Source organism: Elephantulus edwardii, unplaced genomic scaffold, assembly GCF_000299155.1.
Source record: "Elephantulus edwardii isolate Elephantulus edwardi_28Jun2011 unplaced genomic scaffold, EleEdw1.0 scaffold00090, whole genome shotgun sequence".
NCBI lineage: Eukaryota > Metazoa > Chordata > Mammalia > Macroscelidea > Macroscelididae > Elephantulus > Elephantulus edwardii.
The window spans coordinates 10709940-10731979 of NW_006399840.1; the positions used below are offsets into that span (position 1 = coordinate 10709940).

Sequence of the window (22040 nt, forward strand, 5' to 3'; positions counted from 1 at the left end):
ACAGCATCACTTTTCAGCAAGAAGTAGCTAAGAGAATACGCCATCCCCTTTTTCTTATGAATCAGGGTGAAGTCTCTCTCAGGGAGGAGTGATAGGGAATGGCAAAGGACACACTGACAAAGGAGATTAATTAGTACCGGCTTCGACAAGCATTGTGGCAATTGGACAATTAAAACAGACATTCAGGGTGGGGGGGGGGAGAAGAATGAACTGGGGAGGAGGGTAGAGAAAACAGTGCAACAATGAATGAATGAAAACCCAAAATCTCTGTAAATGTTCACTAAAACTAATAAAATTTAATAATAATTTAAAGAAAAGAGGCAAATTGCATTGGGAAAATTTGCTGTTTTGGACCTCTCAAGAGTACTGAAAAGCAACAATGTCAGGCTGGAGCCTAAGGTGAGCCTGATCCAGGCTATAGTCTTTGCAATTCCATGCTACGCATCAGAGAATTGGACAGTGACTAGGGATAATAGAAAGAGAATTGATGCCTTTGAGCTGTGGTGCTGGAGGACAGTGTTGAATATTCCATGGACTGCTAGGAGAACACACAGGTTTGTCCTGGAGAAGGTGAAGCCAGAATGCTCCTTGGAGTCAAGGATTCTGAAGCTTCATCTGACATACTTCGGGCATGTTGCAAGGAGGGACTGGTCCTTGGAAAGGGACGTCATTTTTGGGAGGGACGGTGCAGGAGAGGAAAACCCTTGATGAGATGGATTGGATTCTGTGAGGGGAGTGGTGGGAATAAGTGTGTTTGAGACGGCAAGGTTGGCACAGGATAGAACGGCCTTGAGGGCTCTTGTACATAGGGTCACAATGAGTTGCAAATGACTTGATGGCACATAACAACAATGACAACTATCAAGTCAGAGCTGACCAATAGCTGACCCTTACAACATTTTTTTCAGAGGCAGTAAATTGCACAGGAGAGATGGACTGCAGTGCAGCTTCTTGCCACTAGTCCTCCAGAACGTGCTCTCGCACTCTCACTCTATCTCTATTCATATATATATATAATCATTCACAGCTTTAGTTTGCTTGACTCCGTAATCAGCATATCAGCATTCTTGGTACTAGCAGCCAGGATATTAGAAGGTGTCGTGGTACTAGGGATATTGTAGCTAATGTTACATGGATCTTAGCTGAAAGCAGGGAATACCAGACGAATGTATATCTGTGTCTCAATGACTATGCAAAAGCGTTTGACTGTGTGGATCATAACAAACTGTGGCTGACTCTGAGAAGAATGGGAATCCCAGAACACTTGATCGTGCTAATGAGAAACCTATACTTGGACCAAGAGGCAGTAGTCAGAACAGAGCAAGGAAACACTGCATGCTTCAAAATTGGGAAAGGTGTATGCCAGGGATGTGTCCTGTCTCCATACCTTTTCAGCCTGTATGCAGAACAGATTATCTGGAAGGCTGGGCTCTATGAGGAGGAATGTGGGGTCAAGATTGGTGGAAGATCTATCAACAATCTGCGATATGCAGATGACACAACCCTGCTTGCTGAAACTGAGGAGGACATGAAGTGCTTGCTGCAGAGGGTCAAGGACTGCAGCCTACAATATGGATTGAGGCTCAATGTCAAGAAGACAAAGATTCTCACCACTGGACCAATTGGCAGCATCAGGATGGATGATAAAGAGATTGAGATTGTTCACAGTTTTAGTTTGCTTGGCTCCACAGTCAACACTCTTGGCACCAGTAGCCAGGAAATTAAAAGACGTATTGCCGTGGGAAAGTCTGCTGTTAGGGACCTCTCCAAAGTACTGAAAAGCAATGGTGTCTCCCTGGAGACTAAGGTGTGTCTGATACAGGCCATGGTCTTTGCTATCACTTGTTATGCATCAGAGGGTTGGACAATGATAGGGAGGATAGAAGGAGAATTGATGCCTTTGAGCTTTGGTGCGGGAAAAGAGTATTGAGAGTATCATGGGCTGCTAGGAAAACAGATTCATCCTGGAAAAGGTCAAACCAGGCAGCTCCTTGGAAGCAAGGATTCTGAGGCTCTGTCTAACATACTTTGGATATGTTGTAAGAAGGGACGAGTCCTTGGAGAGGGACATCATGCTTGGGAGGGTGGAGGGACAGCGTAGGTGGGAAAGGCCCTCTATGAGGTGGATTGATTCAGTGACTGGGATAATTGGGATGGGAGTGTCAGAGACGGTGGGATTGGCACAGGACAGAACAGAGTTTAGGGCTGTTGTACATAGGGTCGCTATGAGTCACAAGCGATTCGACGGCACATAACAACAACAATAACAATTGCATTGGGAAAGTCTGCTGTCAGAAACATCTCCTAAGTACTGAAGAGCAAAAACATCAGGTTGGAGGCTAAGGTGTGCCTGATCTAGGCCATGATCTTTGCAATGATTTGCTATGCATTGGAAATCTGGACAGTGACTAGGGAGGATAGAAGAATTGATGCCTTTGTGCTGTGGTGCTGGAGAAGAGCATTGAGCATACCATGTACTTCTGGGAGAACAACCAAGTTTGTACTGGAGAGGGTAAGACCAGGCTGCTCCTTGGAGGCAAGGATTTTGAAACTTTGTCTGACATACTTTGGACATGTTGCAAGGAGGGACCAGTCCTTGGAGAGGGACATCATGCTTGGGAGTGTGGAGGGACAGCGCAGGAGAGGAAGACCCTTGATGAGATGGATTGATTCAGTGACTGGGGTCATGGGGGTAGGTGTGTCAGAAACAGTAAGATTGACACAGGATAGAGCAGAGTTTAGGGCTGCTGTCCATAGGGTCACTATTAGTCACAGGTGACTCGATGGCACAGAACAACAACTCTGATAATAGAGTCTGTAAGAAGTTGCACTGATTATATATATAATCAATAAGTCACACAGAAACACAGATGGAAACAGATTGCTACCTCCAAAATTCTTAAAACTCTAGTACCCTGTCATTGGATAGTCAAAATGTTCCCTGTAGGAGATAAGGGCGATGTACTACATCCATCCAGAGCAACATTCAGTGTAGGGGGCAAAACCCACCAGAGGTTCATATGAAATGTTAGTGATTAGGACGTTTCTGGGGAACATGGTAAATGAGAAGGTGAAAGGCTATACTGATGAAATGGAAAGGAAACTTCTACTGATGCAAGATAAAATGTAAGGAAACAACATACTTAAGACAAAGCTCACTTTCATTGCATTTCTGACTCTTAAGTATTGATTTCCTGTCCTTTTTCGCTACAAATTTGACCCATCACAGGAAACAAAGTTCTTTGTAAAAAGGTCTGTAATCTATAACATGGTTTGGTATTCCTTTTTTGGCACAAGTCACTAGGATCTGACAGTTCAAATTTATTTGGATAAAATAACTCTTTTAAAAATTACTTATTCTACTTTCTCAAGAATTCAGAACTTCTTGAATTCCTAGAAGCTTGAACAGCATAGCTATAACTCTGCTGGATTTTACATGGTAATTTTCATTACTTGGAAGTAACTGAAATGTGGTTTGCTGATAGTTGGTGGGTTAACACTTCAGTTCTATTAATTAACTTGTTTGGTGTTACACTGCTATTGAGTGGACTCCTATCCCCAGGACTCCCAAGTGCAATAGAGCAAAACTCTTCCCTCCTGTACTATCCTCATAATCTGTACTTTACTTCAAATTATTGTCCTAGTCATTACGTCAGACCATCTCACAGAAAGTCTTGCTCTGTTTTGATGACCCTCTGCTTTTCAAAAATGATGTTCTTTTTCAAGATCCTTTCTAATAACCTGTCCAAAATATCCAAGACAAAGTCTCACCATCCCTACCTCTGAGATTCTCTCTAACTGCATTTCTCCCATGGCAGATTTGTTTGCTTTTTTGGCAGTCTGTCGTGTATTCAATTTTTTTTTTTTACCAACATCATGATTCAAAGCATCTATTTATTACTATTTGTGGAACAGATCTTCTTTGGTCTCTTTTATTCATTGTCCAATTTTCACCAGCATATGAAGCAATTGAAAATTCCACACCTTGGGCCAAGTACACATTGTTCTTTAAGTAGACATTTCTGTCCTTTAGTATTTTAAGCCTCCTTACTCGCACTTAACAGTAGATTTGCCCAATGCAATGTCAAAAGACTTCTTGAATGGGTGTTGATTGTGTATCCAAGTAAAATTAAATCATTGGCAATTTCAATCTTTTCTCTCGCTTTCAAAATGTTGGTTATTAGTTCGATTGTGAGGATTGTTTCCTTTATGTTCGTAAATAGTCTGTATTGAAGTCAATAAGTCTTTGATCTTCAACAAGTTTTCAAGCTTATCTGCATAATACAGATTATTGGTGAGTCTTTCTCACATCATGATATTTTCTTCTTCACAAAGCTTAGCTTCTTAAATTAGTTGCTTAGTATACATATTGAACAAGTAAGATGAAAGGATACAACTCTGAGGGACAACTTTATTGATTGAAACGGTTTGTTCCGCTTGAACAAAGACTTCCCAGTCCCTGTACATGCTATACGGCATATTTACTCTTTATTACAGTGTTGTTGTTAATGTTGTTGTTGTTTTTAGGTGCTATTGAGTGGCTTGTGACTTATAGCAACCCTGTGTTCAACAGCTCTAAAACCCTGCTCTATCCTGAGCCAACCTTATCTCTGACGCACCTACCCCTATTACCCCAGTCACTAAGTCAATTCATCTTATCCAGGATCTTCCTCTCTTGCACTGTCCCTCTACTCTCCCAAGCATGATGTCCCTCTCCTAGGACTTTTCCCTCCTTGCAACATGACCATATTATGTCAGACAAAGTTTCAGAATCCTTGCCTCCGAGGCACAGCCTGGTTTCATCTCTTTTTTCTCCTAACAGCCCATGGTATATTCATTCTTCTCCAGCACCACAACTCAAAGGCATCAATTCTCCTACTATCATCCCTAGTCATTGTCCAGCTTTCTGAAATTTATCATAATAGTTGCTAATAATCACTCAGAAATACTTAATAAACAATCAGGTTGTTATTGTTCTGTACCGTTGAGTTGGAACTGATCCATAGCTGACCTTCCATTGGCTTTTCAGGGGTAGTAAATCACATAAGCGGAGATTGCCCAACTTTCTCTCTTAGAATAGCTAGTGGATTTGAACCACGTGCCCTAAGTTTGGCAACACAGCTCTTCCCATTAGGGCACCAGAGCTCCCTAAAATATAACAATCATGGAGAATAACCTCTACCTTAAATATTTACTAAAAATCTCACTGCTCTAAGTTGTAGCCATCTCTATTGGCTTTCTGAGGCTACAAATCTTTATGAAAGGTGACTGTCTATCTTTACCCTTTGGAGTGGCTTGTGGGTCCTAACTGTTGGCCTTTTGGTTAACAGTCCAATACAAAACACACTTCTCCATCAGAGTTCCTTCTGTCTTGTACTGTGGATGTTTATAAGGGGGGGAAAATCAGGATGTGAAGGATTATGTCCTGTGATTTGTGAATTTGCTACCTCTCACTTTTAAGCTTCCTGTGATGTCTTATTTAGGGAATGAAGGCATAGTTTTGCTCACACATCAGCCAGGCTTCTGGCATGCTGCCACCGTTTTTGCATTTTATTCTTCTTTCATTAAGTAAAACAATAACAACCTAATCCAGTTCATATGTTCTCCTGCATCTAATCTCCATACCATTGTTTTCTTTTTCATTTCAGGGTTTATACATAATTCAATCCTATTTGAACATGATAACATGGCACAGTCTGTCAAATATTTAGAAGCAGGCCAAAACAGACCTAGTTCCAGAGACGTACAGAGTTTTCAGCAGCAGTAATTTATTATTCCTTGCAACAAATGATTAAACCAATTCTCTGATTAATCAAAACCGTACTTTGGAACTAGCCACATGAGACCAGAATTTTAAATCATGTTATGCAGACTGTAACAATATAAAGAACAAGATTGAAAAATTAAGCCTAGAAGAAATATTTAACAAATACTGTTAATCTTGCTTCAGGCTTCCTGAAAGATCAAAGCCACATTCAGGCCAATTTTAAAATATATGCCTTGCCAAGCACCATGGGAAACGTCACCCTCTTTTAATAGGTGTGCCATGTCCCCACAAGTCATCTCTCCATGAAGGATTTTGTACTGGTTTTGGATTTCCCTTATGACAACCCTCATCACCTTTTCATTGTAGGAGGCTCTGCTCAGAGTTAAAATTCTTCTTGAGTTCGTCTCATTTCCCACTGCCACTTGTACAGCTAGATTTGAGTGGCATTACCTTAATGCAAAGCTTGTCGCTAATTAAGCCACCTGTTTCCTATTCTCTCATCATCACTGAGCTCTTAGGACATTTCGCTGCTGTCTTCAAATTTCACTTAAAATTTTCCTCTCCATCCTTCCTCATCTTTTCAACTATTTGACTTTTTTTTTCTTTAAATCACTTATCAAACATTTTCTAAGTGTGAAAGACTGCTGTCAGGAATACAGAAATGATTGAAAACATAGATTTGGCCTTTAGATAGCTTCATACCATGGAGTCGTCTCTGTGACGTCACTAGGATGGCATTCTTCCAGAGCAGAACATAATGGTTTACATCCCAACATACTGTTCTGAGCTATGAGAAGAAAAGAGACAGGTTTATGAAACATGGAGCATGTTTCATATCACTAAGCTCACAAACACAACTATGACTGGCAAGTATGAATTGTGACGCTACGTGCCACACTTTTTCTTCAATGGTGGTTGTTGGGTGCCATCAAGTTGACTATGACAAAAAAAAAAAACCCCAAAAAAAACCCAACAAACCAAACACAACAAACAAACCACAAAAAGTTGACTATGACTCACAGAGACTTAGAAACAACAGATCAGAATCCTGTGCCATCCTCATCATCTCTGATATACTCCATCCCTATTCGTGCTACGGTCACTGTGCCAGTTCATCTTGTGATGAGTTTTTCTCGCTTTCTCTGACCTTCCACCTTTCCTAGCATGACTTCTTTTTTCAACAACTGGCCCCTCCTGAAAAGAAGTCCAATGTATGTGAGACTAAGTTTCACCAGCTTTGCCTCCAAGGAGCCCTCTAGTTCTACTTCCTTCAGGACAGATTTATCAGTTGTTTAAGTAGTCAACTCTCTTCTCCATGACAATTCATGGGCATCAATTCTTCTGCTAAGAAAATTGGCAAAATGCCTACTATCTCCTCTGCCACAAGCCTCTTAACTTCAGGCAAATTTTTTTTTTCTGATGGTGATGAACAACAAACATTAAGATTGTCACTTATAACCCAGCAATTTTAGAGACAATCAATCAGGATAATATCTTGGTTTGCCTACCTCCAAGATTGCAAGTTCTGAAGTGAATTTTACCCAGATTGGTTGTTCTACCAGGTACTTCTCCAATATTCCCACTGAACACTGTCCCTTAGTTACTTCTTTTGTTCTGTTTTTGTGTTTTATCATACTTCCTAGTTTGGCTATTATTATGCATCATTTAAATTCTTCACCATCAGTGCTTTAGATTTCTCCAAACCTGTGACACTAAGTCAAACACATCACCGTAAATATAAATTTGCTATGTCTTCTCATTCTAATCTATTAGATGTTAGAGATAAAGTGTCCTACTGCACAGGTTGGTCTGAGTTAATTGTGCTCAGGTGAAGTTGGATATGCAGCATAACTCAAAACTCTTCAACTCCAGCTCTTGCATCTTCCCCTTCCCAAAGCTCCAAAGTGAGTACTTTGAACTTACTTCTACTGAAACTTCCAAATAAGAAGGTAAAAAGTCATTGTTAATCTCCTAAGCTACCCTCCTTTCCATAACAAATATGCTTCTGAATCTTCCAAACATTTAAGATTATCACAATTAAGATCCTTCTTTTTCCCATGACACTTTGTTCCATCAATTATGCCTGGCCCCTATTTTCTGTCTTATCATGATCTTACTCCTTTCCTATTGTGGTCATGTACTTTTTTCCTTTCCTTTTTTTTTTTGAAGGGGGGATTAATGGTTTGTTTATTAAAATATTTTTAATATTTTTAAGTTTCATATTAACTTAATACTGTGAGTATAGTAAAGAGATTCCTTTTATACCTTACAACCAGTTTCTCCTATTATGAACATGTTTTGCTCAGTCATCCTTCTTGATGTTAGGGTCTATTGAGTATGAGTCCTAGAGATCCTATGAACGGTCCTGAACCCTGTCCTATCCTGTGCCTTCTCATCATCTCTGACACACTTGAGCCCATGGCTGCAGTTGCTGTGTAATTTTGGGATCTTCCCTGCCTACACTGACTTTCCACCTTTCCAAGCACCTGTCCTTTTCCTAGAAAGATGTCTAAAATATGAGAGATGAAGCTCTTCTCCATTGTCTTTCCTTGAGGGAACACAAGCCATGCACTTTTCTCCAACAGACTTCGTTAGTATATATACTAAGCTATAAACAAAACCGGAAGTTTGGTTTTGCCTTGAGTTCCTTTCATGATGCCTTACTACATTTGGTAATTTTTTAAGGTTATTATTATTATTAATGTTAATGAAAATTTCCAGAGACTTCGATTTCCATTCATTCATTGTTGCACTTTTCTCCCTGCCCATCCCACACACCCTCCCCCAGTTCATTCTTTTCTTTGAAGAATAAAAGAAAAATTCTTTCATTGTTTTACAATCTCTCCCCCCATGTCCACTCCACTTTGCAGACTTTGTTCCGGACTCCTGTCATGATAATAAAACCTAATCACCCATCCCTTTTAAACAGTTATCTCCCTCATCTGTTTCAATGCAGTATACATTATTTATCCCCTCTTTTCTTAGTTTCCCCCCAACCTTGATGGCAGTCCTGTTTTACAACAGTGGCACTAACTGCCACCCAAGCAGATATATGCACACCCATGTTTATTGCAGCTTTGTTCACAATAGCAAAGAGTTGGAAACAGCCTAAGTGCCCATCAACAAATGAATGGATAGAGAAGCTGTGGTATGTTCACACAATGGAATACTACACTGCATTGAAAAACAAGGAACTCATGCAATATTATTCAAAATGGGTGACCCTGGAGGACATTATGCTGAGTGAAATATCTCAGTCACAAAAGGTCACGTGCTTTTGAAGCATCAACAAGGGACCCTGAGAAAGCTGTCCTATCACTACATGTTGCTGTCATTGTGTATTGTCAAGTCAGAACCAACTTCAAGCTAGCCCTTCTGCAGCCTTTCAGAGGCAGTAAATTGTATGGAATGATATTCTTTCATGGAGCAGCTGGTGGTAGATTAAAACCACATGCCTTTGGGATGACAGTGCAACTCCTTACCACTAGGCCAGCAAAGCTCCAAAACTGTGCTCGGTTCTGTACCATCCTCATAGACTCAGTTGTGCTTAGAGCCTTTGTTGCAGCCACTGTGTCTGTCCACCTCATTCACAGTCTATCTTCAGGGCTCACTCTCCACTTTTGCAAGCATGATGTGATATGCTCCTACAAGGACAACTCCTGCCCTCTTCCCATAACATGTCCAATGTATTCATAATGTTATAATATTGCCCCTAAAACATTAATTTTCTTTATTGGCACATAAATTCAGCCTGATGAAATAATTCAATATACCTTTTGAAATACTAAAGATTTAGTAAATACCTAAGTATCTTCTTGTCTCAGGTGGATGGTTAGCATCTTCTGTTTGGTATAAATGATTTGTTCTCAGCTGCTAACTGGAAAGTTGATGGTTCAAGCTCACCCAGGGGCTGAGGAAAAACCCCTTGGATTTAAGTTCAACTCTATGACATGGAGTAACTTGAAGTTATCACATGAGATTGCTACGAGTTGAGGTTGATGGGTTTTATTTTGATAAATATTACCAATTTTTTGCAAGATGTTATGTCAGTGAACATCTTTGATGACTGTGATATATTTGTTTAAAAACATTTTTATTTGTCATAAGTTTAAATGTTCCTTGTATTAATTTATACTTCGAGGTAAAGGAGTAAAGGAAGCTCTGACTAACTAAATAAACATATTATAGATGCCTAATTAGAGCTAATTGTAAAATGAGCAAGATAAAACTACTATGATTGACAATTAAGAAGGCTTGGCATTGAAATTAATTCAGTTAAATATCTTAATCTGAATGCGCTTGCTTCCTAACAAAATTAACATGTAAAACATTAAAAGACATTTAAAAAATTACGAACAAAACTTTCAGGAAATTAATTTATCACTAATCTCATCAACAATAATCACTTGACATTTCAAGCAAAACTAAATTCCCATCCATTTAAAATGTTTGCTTTGCTTGTTTTTTCTCCTTTTCCTTTAAAGAGCAATCTTTCTAGTTACAAAGACCCCTATGTAGCATGTTATATTATGCATATTTTATTTTATGACAAAGGCCAAAAATGATCATGTTCCAATTGACTAGTATAATGCAAGGATGGTCATTTCCCCCATTTTATCTGAGGGCCAGAAATGGCCAAGATAGATCAGGTACTTGCCTTTTTTATAAAGATAGTCGTTCTGTCCAACATGCCTCTTGTTGTTGTTGTTGTTGTTATGTGCCGTCGAGTCATCTGCGACTCATAGCGACCCTATGTACAACAGCCCTAAACCCTGCTCTATCCTGTGCCAATCGCACTGTCTCTGACACAATCATCCCGATTACCCCGTCACTAAATCAATCCACCTCATAGAGGGTCTTCCCCTCCTGCACTGTCCCTCCACTCTACCCAGCATGATGTCCCTCTCCAAAGACCTGTCTCTCCTTGCAACATGTCCAAAGTATGTCAGATGAAACCCCAGAATCTTTGCCTCCAAGGAGTAGCCTGGTTTAACCCTCTCTAGGATGAATCTGTTTGTTTTCTTGGCAGTCCATGGTACATTCAATACTCTTCTCCAGCACCACAGCTCAAAGGCATCAATTTTTCTGTCCTCCCTAGTCATTGTCCAGCTCTCTGATGCATAACAAGTGATTGCAAAGACCATGGCCTGCCTCTAGACTAATAAAATTGGCATAATGCAAACTTCTGACACCTTGGTTTTGGTTCTGTTTGATGGACATATCATTCATGATCTTATTGGTAAAGAGATTGTCCATTGTTAAAAATAAATGTCACGAGTGATAGTGTATACAGATTGTTATTAATTTATGTTAACCCAGCAGAGCAGAAGCTTCAAGAGCCTTCTTCCTAGCTGTCTACCTATGGTAAACTGATTTATTGCACTCTCTCTCATTTCTTAGTCCAGATGATCTCATTTCTCCACACCCCCATTACCTTTACAAATAATGCTCTATAATCACTAGTTTAGAAATGAAGAAACAAATAATCTAAAGAAAGTAGCTAAGAATGCCCAGGTGAACAAACACATCTAACAGAGTCAGTACTAACGAGGAAATCTGTATGATTCAGGTTTTACTCAATAGTATATAACAACAGCAACAATCTTACTGAAAGCTGAGTGTTTCAAGCCTGTCAGCTGTTACAAGGGATTTATTCTCTTCCACAAAGGTTAGAAGTCTAGATAGGCTATGTTGTTGTTGTTGTTGTTAGATGCAGTCAGGTTGAGTACTATGAACAAAAGATCTGAACTCTGTTCTATCCTGCACCATCCTCACACTTCCTGACTCACAAAATCCATTGCAGCACTTATCGTGTCAATCCACCTGGTTGAGGGTCTTCCTCTCATTCACCCACCCTCTGCCCTTCCCGGCATCATGTCTTCCAAGGAACAGTACCTCCTAGCAACTTGTCCAAAGTATATGGGGTGAAGCCTCATCATTCTTGCCTCCAAAGAACACTCAGGCTGCACCATCTCCAAGACATACCTCTTTGTTCTTTTGGCCTTCCATGAGATGTTCAGTGCTTTTCTCCAACACCACAGTTCAAAGGGGTCAATTCTTTATCTGTCATCCTTATTCATTGTTCTGGTATTGGATGTATAGCTGGTAATTGGGAAGACTATGGCCTGAATCAGATGCACCTTAGTCCTCAAACTTATATCACTACACCTCAATAATTTGGAAAGGTCCCTAATTGCAGATTTTCCCAGTGCAATGTGTCTCTTTATTTTCTGATGGCTGATACCAAGGGTGCCAACTGCGGATTCAAGCAAGATGAAGCTGTTGACAGTTTCAATCTCCTCTCCATCCATCATGACACTACCTATTGGTCCAGTGGTGAAAATCTTTGTTTTCTTGATATTGGGATGCAATCCATATTGCAGGCTGCATTCTTTGATTTTCTGCAATAAGTGCTTCAAGTCCTTCAACATTGATATTCAATATTGATGAGTCTCCCTCCAATGCTGATGCCACATTCCTCTTCATAGAGTCCAGCTTCTCAGATAATTTTCTAAGCATTTAAATTGAACAGGTATGAAGATAGAATACATCCTTGACACACTCCCTTCCCCAATTCCAAGCCATGAAGTACTCCCCTGCTGCGTTCGCGCAACGGTTTTCTGATCCAAGAATAGGTTCCTTATGAGCACAATCAAGCTCTCTGAGATTCCATTCTCCTCAATGTCAGCCACAACTTGTCATGATCCACACAGTTAAATGCCTTTGCTTAGTCAATAAAACACAAATAGACATTCTTATGGTATTCCTTACTGTCAGCCAGGATCCTTCTGACATCAGCAATTATATCCCTAGTGTCATGGCCTCTTATAAATCCCACTTGAACTTCTGGCAATTCCCTAACTATGTACTGTTTCAGCCAGGTTTTCAGCAGCATTTTGCTTGCATGTGATATCAATCATATTGTTCGATAATTTCCATATTCAGTTGGATCACTTTTCTTGGGAATAGGAATAAATATGGACCTCTTCCAATCCCTTGGCCGGGAAGCCATCCTCCAAATTTCCTGGCATAGACTGGTGAGTGCATCCAAGGCTACATCTGTTAATTGAAACAAGTTAATTAGTATCACAAGGATTCCCGGGGCCTTATTTTTTTTGCCAGTGCCTTCAATGCAGCTTCCCCTTCCTCTTTCATTGCCACTGGCTCTTATTCCTATGGTACTTCCTGAATTTTATTTATTATTTGCTATAGGGCAGTTCTATTTAGTTACTACCAATTAGATAGAACTAATTTAGTGTTACTAGGTTTAAGAGTGTTTGTGTGTGTGTGTGTGTGTGTGTGTGTGTGTGTGTGTGTGTGTGTGTGTGTAATAATTAAAAAGAAAAATGGACACCAAGACCTAGAATCAATAAACAGATAGATAAACCAAAATGTCTAGTACTACTGCTCTTCAGCCTAAAGACAATTTCTTTAGAAAAGAACAACAGCCTGACAGGACCTGCTATTTCTCAGCACGCTGCATTTCCTGTGAGCTTGGGCATATGCTTTGAAGTTAGAATGTTTTGCTCAGCCTGTGACCCAGGGTCTCTCTCTTCTTTTCCAGGTCATTAAGCATGTTCCAATGTTAGTTAAAAGCTGAAACAGTTTTAACATTTTATTTTAACTGTTTAAACTTAAAAGTAGTTCAACCTTTAATGTTTATGTTAATATTCTTACAAACAAAGCTTTTGTATTACCTTAACTTTCTTTCCATTGACTTTAAAGAGACACATTTGAGGATCAGTGTGTTGAAAAGAGTGGCAAAGAGGGAAAATTAGGGCATTTTCCCACCCTGTCCCTTAAATCATTTTGCTTGCAAACCTATTCACTTAAATTTGTAGTGATTTTGTAGCGTAAGTGGATTACTATCAATGTGAACAGTTTAGGTGTACAACTCTTTTCCCCACAGAAAAAAAGGGGAAAAAAGTTGGCTAAGATGTCAGAACATTAGCTGCCTGCCTTTTACAGTTATCCAGGGAACTTCCACTGAGCAACAATCAAACCTGGACACTCCTTAATGCAAGATAAATAGGACCCTGCTATATTGCCATTGAGCACTCAACTTCTAGGAGTCAGGGTCGTATAAGCCAAGTTCTGTTCTGGTGCCTGAACAGTGACTTGTTGTTGTTATGTGCCATAGACCATGACTCATAGAGACCTTATGAACAGTATCTCTGCCCTCTGCCCTAACCTGAGCCAGTCTCACCTCTTTGACACACTTGCCCTCATTACCACAATCACTGTAACAATCCATCCCCTCCAGTGTCTTCCTCTCCTGAACTGACCTTCACCCTTCCAAGCATGGTGTCCCTCTCCAAGAATTGGTCCCTCCTGTCACCATGCCCACAGTATATGAGACAGAATTTTAAGATTCTTTCTCTTCCAAGGAGCAAACTGGTTTCACCTTCTTTATGACAGAACTATTTGTTCTCTTGGCAACTCATGGTATGTTCAAGACTCTTCTCCAGCACCACAATTCAAAGACATGGATTCTTCTCCTGTCATCCTTAGTCCCTGTCCAGCTCTCTGATGCATAGAAAGTAATTGTGAAGATCATAGCATGCAGTAAGTGAATCTTAGTTTCTAGACTGACCTTGTTGCTCTTGAGCACTCTGGAGAGACCCTTGACAACAGGCTTTTCCAGTGCAACTTATCTTTGGATTTCTTGACTGTTGGTGCCGAGAGTGTTGATTGTGGATCTGAGGAAGATGAAATTGTTACCAATTTGACTCTCTTCTCCATGTATTATGGTGCTGCCAATTGGTCAAGTGGCGAGACTTTGTTTTCTCCATATTGAGCTGCATCAAACATTTCTGGTCCTCCTCAGTTTCAGCAAGTAAGGTCATGCAATCTTCAAAGTGTGAGTTGTTGATGAAACTTCCTTGTGTTTCTAAAAAATTGTCCTGCTGGTGGTGCCCTTTTATCTTCCTGTGGAATTTACTTTAAACTTGCTTAATCCTCTCATAAAATCACCTGCAGGGAACTCTGGTGGCTTCATGTTAAAGGATTGTGCTGTCAATCCAAAGGCTCACAGTTCAAATCTACTAGTTACTCCACTGGAGAAAGATGGGCAGTCTCCTCCTGTGTAATTTACTCCCTTCGCAAATGTGCTGAATGGTCATCTATGAGTCAGTTCTGATTTGATAGTACACAATAACAACAGCAACAACAAGAACAATACCATCTACTGTCCTCATTTATTCTGAAATTATACCCATGTAAAGATAATTGAGGTATGGAGGTGATGAGTTAACTCAAATATGAAGCTTAGGTTTAGGCAAGAATGACAGTATGAGCCAATCAAACAATTAAGTAAAGGAAACTTGGTCAGAATAGGAATATCAAATAAGAGAAGAAAAGGATACAAATGGAAGGCAAAATCAAGAACACTAGAATACAAATATGCAGTTCATATAAAACACACAATGGTCAGAAATAGATTGGGGAAAGAAAGCACTCAGGCCATTCCTCACGTAAATAAACCTAAAACAATAATACAATGGATGTCCACATATCTTATGGCTTAATGTTTCAAAGTTAGACATCAGATTTTACCCAAACCCTGGACAGCATGCCCCTTAGATGCTGAAGTGAAGGTCTCAGCTCATTTCATGGGGATAATCCCTGTGATTCTTCCCTGCAGACTCTGAGTTTAGAACTGCTGGACTGACTCTAGCCCCCTGGCACCTGGTCAGGGATCAACACAAAGCCCACATGGAGAGTGAGAAGGTCAAGTTCAACAGGGAAAACCATAGGACAGGATAGCCTTCTCCACACCTCACTTTTCCAACTCAAGATTTTTAAGCAGGCCTTAATATCTTCCAAAATTAAACCCTTGGATATGAAGAATGAAACTTAGTTACTGAGAAATTTATTTACCTAGAGACTTTGGAGACCAGGGCAGCTGTAGCCAAATATAAACAAAACAGCCTTCTTTGTATTAGTCCAATGACAGGGACTTCTCCGAATGCACTTGCATTGTATTTTGGCCACCTGCTTCTCTTAGACTCAAGACAACCAGTTCTAGTTCCCCTGGGAAAATACCTTACCTGTGTTATTGTTAAGTGTCATCAAGTTGATTATGATCCATAATAACTCTGTGAGCAACAGATTTGACCTGTGCCCTAGCCTGTACCGTCCTTACTATTTCTGATATGCTCCAATCCATTGTTACAGTCACTGTGTCAGTCTCTCTGGTTGAGGATCTTCTGCTGTTTTTCTGACCCTCAACCTTTCCAGAATGATGTCTTTTTGTCCAAGGATTAGTCCTTTCTGATGACATGTCCAAAATATTTGAGACAAAGTTTCACCATCCTTTCCTTAAAGGAGCACCCTGGCTGCATTTCCTCCAAGACAAACTTATTTGTTCTTTTAGCAGTTCATGGAATATTCAGTATTTTTCCTCCAGCCCCACAGTTCAAAGACAACCATCTTTCTTCTGTCATCCTTATTCATTGGTTCAGCTTTCAGATGCATAAGAAGTAATTGAAAAGACCATAGCCTGGATCAGGCACACATTAATATGTAAACCGACATCCTTGCTGTTTAGCATTCTAGAAAGGGCTTTGACAACAGCCTTTCCAAAATCAACATGTCTTTTCATTTCTTTACTGCTATAACCATGGGTGTTGATTGTAAGATCAGAAATCTCACGTCTAAATTCCTGTTTATTCAATAAGTTGCGCTGTTGTTGATGTTTACCACAGAGTTGGAACCGACCTATAGTTGGCCTCCCGCCAGTTTTCAAAGACAGTTAATTGCATAGAAGGAGATTCCCCATGCTTCTCTTGTGGAGCAGCTTGTGGTCTTGAACCACATGCCATTGGGATTATAGCACAGCTTCTTGCTACTAGGCCAGAGCCTACAAAAGAATATTTCCTTAGGAAGAGAAGCAAACAGTAGACTTTAATTTCATCCTGTGCCCTCTAGCCAGCACTCTCTTTAGCTGGATTTTAAGGGAAGAATTGAAAACATGCCCTCGTTTTTCAGATATGCAGAAAATGATCCTGAGCCAAGAGGAATGATATTGACTGCTTTAGGTAGCTCATATTCCCTGATGGTGACTCTGCTCTACCTGGCCTCTGTAGGTCCAATCAATCTGTTTCTCAACAGTCTGATATAGTACCACCTCCCTCTGCAAAGGAGGAATGGAAAGAATCATGCTTAAAGAGCACGAGAACACAACTTCAACAACTACAATCTTATATTTTGTTCAATTTACTAAAGGGAATAGGTGCTAGGGCAAAAGGATTGGCTAAATTGCCACAAAAGGCCAAAATTTATGGAAAGCCAGCAATTGAAATGAAAGTCTAGTGTTCCCTGCAAGTGCGCAGAGTCAATCTTCAGTAAAAGAGCAGGACTGAAATGATACCATATTACATTTTCTCAGACCTCAAACTAGAAAGCATCCACCTTTCCTGAATGTAAGCATGATTTGAGTTCTGGATAAGTAGAACTCTTCAAATGGTCCTCTTTAGTACTCACTTTCAAGTCAGCTAGTGACTGTCAAAGTGACTGTCAATTTAGTCAGCAGTCCTAAAATGATTATGTGTAAGGATTTTTAATCTGTAATAGAGTCTCTTTGGAAAAGAAATAAATACAAGCCCTTTAAGAAAGATGCCATATAAAATTTTCTTCTAATATTAAAAAAAGAAAAAAAAACAAAGTCTATATTTTCTTCTACTGGTAACTGGTTTCAACAACAAACAAATAAATAAATTTAAAAAAAAACCTTGAAGACTTTAGACATCTATGCCGCTGCCTTTGTAATGAAGACAGTAACTACCCAAATAGCCTTGACATAGTGGAGTTTGTTTTGAGTTGGGGAAATAAAAGTTTTGGGTTGGGAGACTGACAAATATCTGGAAAATGAAATAATATGAATATATACACATATGTGGCACTTTCTCCAAGACTTATTTGTTTGTTTTTTTGGCAATCCATGGGGATAGTCAGGGCTATTCTCTAACACCACTGCTCAAAGACAAACGTCCTTCTATCAGCCTTACTCATTGTTCACCTCTCACATGCATAGCAAGTGATCAGAAAGGCCATTGTCTGAATCAGATGCACCTTGGCCCTCAAAGTGACATCATTACTCCTCAATAATTTGGAGAGATTCCTGAGTGTAGATTTTCCCAATGCAATATGTCTCCTAATTTCCTGATTGTTGGTACCAAGAGTATTGATTGTGAATCAAAGTAAGATGAAGTTGTTGACAGTTTCAATCTTTTCTCCATCTATCATGATATTGCTTATAGATCCAATGGTAAGAGGTTTTGTTTTCTTGACATTGAGGTGCAATTCGTATTGAAGGCTGTGTTCTTTGATCTTCTGCAACAAGTTCTTCAAGTCCTCCTCACTTTCAAACAACTTAGTTGTGCCATCTACATAACACAGGTGAGTCTTCCTCTGATCCAAATTCCACGTTCTTCTTCATAGAGTCCAGCTTCTCAAATAATTTTCTCAGCATTCAGATTTAATAGATATGGAGATAGAATACAACCCTAACACACAGAAATCCTCACCAGTAGACAACATCATGATAGACAGAAAAAAGATTGAAATTGCCCAATACTTCTTCTTACTTGGATCTACAGATAATACCCTTGGTACCAGCAGTCAAAATATCAATAGATGTATTGCATTAGGGATCTCTGCTGTCAAGGATCTATCCAAAGTACTAAGGAGCAATGATATCACTTTAAAGACTAAGATGTGCCTGATATAGCTCATGATCTTTTCAGTTGATTGCTATGCATCCGAGAGCTGGACAGTGAAGAGAAAGACAGCAGGATTGAGGCTTTTGAGTTGTTATGTCAGAAAGGTGTACTGAACATCCCATGGACTTCCAAAAGAATAGAAACAACAATTATGGAGAAACTGCAACCAGTGTGCCTCTTAATGGCAAGAATGGTAAAGTTTCGTCTCAAAGTTTTGGCCTTGCTGTTTGGAGTGGACTTTACTTGGAAAGGGACATCATGTTTGGAAAGGTAGAGGGTCAGCAAAAGAAGAGGAAGATCCTCAATGAGCTGGATTGAGATAGTGAGTTCAGCAATGGGATCAAGAATGTCAGAGATGATGAGAACGGCACAGGATCACTATGAGTGATACTTGACTCAATAGCTCCTAGTAACAACAATATGTACGTGGCAAAATGTTTCTTACTAACATGAAGAGGACTTGTAAAATGTATTGATAAAGAGCAAAGACTTCATTGTAGATTAATCAAAACACAAAGAGCAAAAATCCTCACAACTGGCTCAAAAACCAAAAATCACAGTAAGTGGAAAAACACTGAAGTTGCTAAGGGTTTCACTTTATTTGGATTCTAAACCATTCTCATGAAAGTGACAATCAAGACTTCAAACAGCACACTGCACTGGACAAATCTGTGACCTCAGAAGTCTTAAAAAGAAAAGTTATCACTTAGAGGACTAAGATGTGCTTGACTCAATCTATGGTATTTTCAGTGACCTTATATGTATGAAAGCTGGATGATGAATAAAGGACATGGAAGAAGAATTGACACACTTAATTACGGTGTTGGTGGAAGAGTATTGAGTATATCTTGGACTTCCAGAAGAACCACCACATCTGTCTTGGATATAGGAAGCAGACTGCTTCCTAGAACAAAGAATGCTGAGATATATTTTTCACACCTTTATGACATGATATCAAGGTCAGCCTGTTGCTTAGTGCAGTACAATATAAGGGGGAAAGAAGAAGACCCTCAGTGAGGTAGATTATCACAGTGGCTGCAACTATATGGATGGATTGGCACAGTGACCGCAGCAATGGGCTCAATTGTGTCAGAGATGATAAGGACGGCACAGGATAGGATAGGGTTCAGATCCGTTATTCAAAGGGTAGCTATGAGTCGTACTCAATTCAGTATTCCCTAACAACAACAGCAACATAGCACAGCCATGATTTTGTGAAGATGGAGCAGGACCAGGCAGTATTTCATTCTGTTGTTCATAGGGTCACTGTGAGTTGTCACTGAACCAATGAACCTACAACAAAAACACACATCAAGGTGACTGTTTAAGCAGGACTGATAGTACTCAGCAGTGTTTGTCTAGACTATTGCTCATGAAGTCACAAACATTCTGTCTCTTGTCTGTTTTCATGAGGATAGAGAGGCCAGCAGCAGATTAATCTGTATAAACAATTCATCTCCATATACTCTACTAAAGCTCATAGATAGATAATAACTCGAAAAATTTTCCAGAGAGAATCAAACTAAAAACAAGGCAATAGTGTTTAATTCCACATCCCCCTGCCCCCTTCTTTTAAAATTCAGGTAACAAATTACTAAAGTACCAAAATGAAGAAAAGGTAGTTTTAGGAATATAGGTCAGGGTATTAATACAAATTTGATCGCCTCCTTTTTATTCTCTAACATTCCTCACAATAAATCAACCTGCTCTCTCTCACCCCCTCCTCACGTACACACTTCACCCTCCCGCCCTGATTTCGGATTGCCGAATGTAAATCTGTGACAAGGGTATCTATATATAATATTAATGGTGCCGAGGAGGGCTGGTGTGAAGTGCGAGCATCTGCCAAGAAAGGAGCGAACAGAGCCCAGCCGTTCTTCCTCTGCAGCATGCTCTGCATAGTCTGCAGGACAAATGTCACATCAATGGGGAGGGCTAACGGGGGAAGGAGGAGATTGTGGGGAAATCGCCATTCTGCAAGGAAACTGCTAGACTGTGGGTTCCAATCAGTCTAAGCCAGGAACCCTGAGATACTATCAGCCATTGCAGACAAAACGGATTGCAGGGAAGATCATAGAGAGTCAATCAACCAACTAAAAAAGCTTTGTAAAACTTTGTGTCAGAGATTTACTCAAACATCATTTGGCATTTGAAATCTATCAGTTTAACTCCACTTTATGTACCTAGGAAATAGAGAGAAGTCTGCTTTGTCCTTAATAGAATTCAGAAAGCACTGTGTGGGGTACTATATTAAATAGTTGCTAACCTTTTTTTTTCTTTTTTTTAGTTTGGGGTTGCTGGTGGCCTAGTGGAAAGGAATTGGCTTTCAACTCACAGGAACACAGTTCAAATCCATCAGCTTCACCAAAGGAGAAAAATGGGTTATCTTTTCTATGAATTTTACCGTCATTGAAAATCTTCTGGGTCAGACACAACAAACTTTTTTTTCTACCACTGTTATGTCATTTTGTTATACGGTGGTGACTGATGTATTGTTATGATGTTGGATGCTATGTGACCATTATTTCAAAACCAGTAGGGCAAAAAATGATACCCAGGTTTCAGAATAAGACATACAAGAAAGAAATGCTTTGAAATCTATTTCCAAAAAATTTACTCATTCACTCACTGTCTTTGTTTTCAAGTCAGAGTTGCCTCAGAACTTATCCTCCAGCAGGTTTTTGGAGGCTGTAAATCAAAGGAGAGCAGATTGCCTTCCTCAGAGCTACTAGCGTATTTGGGGTTTTGTTGTTGTTGTTGTTGTTTTTGAATTTTGTTTGTTTATTTTTCATTTCAATGAACATCTACAGAGATTTTGGAATTCCATTCATTCATTGTTGCACCCTTCTCCCCGCACAAACCCCCGCCCCCGTTTGCTCCTCTCCTTGAAAAGCAAAAGAAAAACTTCTTCATTGGTAGACAATCCCCCCCGCACCTCCCCAAACTCCACCCCCTACCCCCAAACCCCTGCAACCCTCATTGCGTACTCCTACGATAAAAATAATGCCCTTAAATATAATACTTTTAGAGTATTCTCTCCCCCATAGAGACTTCAATGCCGTAAACATATTTCATCCAGTTTTTCTCAGTCTTACCCCCACCCCAATGCCAGCCTCATTCTACAACAGTGGCACCATATAGCATTTGTCCCTTTGTGACTGAGATACCTCACTCAGCATAATGTCCTCCAGGGTCACCCATTTTGAATAATATTGCATGAGTTCCTTGTTTTTCAATGCAGCATAGTATTCCATTGTGCGAATATACCACAGCTTCTCTACCCATTCGTTTGTTGATGGGCATTTAGGTTGTTTCCAACTCCTTCTATTGTAAACAATGCCGTGATAAACATGGGTATACATATATCTACTTGGATGTCATTTATGGTCTCTTTATATTCCCAGTATTTGAACTGTAGTTGTTATGTGCCGACGAGTCGCTTGTGACTCATAGTGACCCTATGTACAACAGCCCTAAACTCTGCTCTGTCCTGTGCCAATCACACCAGCTCTGATACACCCATTCCAATTACCCCAGTCACTGAATCAATC

The 22040-nt window shown here is 39.9% G+C and overlaps 1 pseudogene; it reads left to right on the plus strand.

Moving 5' to 3' along the window:
• The first annotated feature begins 3055 nt into the window (after positions 1–3055).
• The window catches only part of LOC102875273, a 30410-nt pseudogene continuing 11425 nt past the window's right edge, over positions 3056–22040 (plus strand).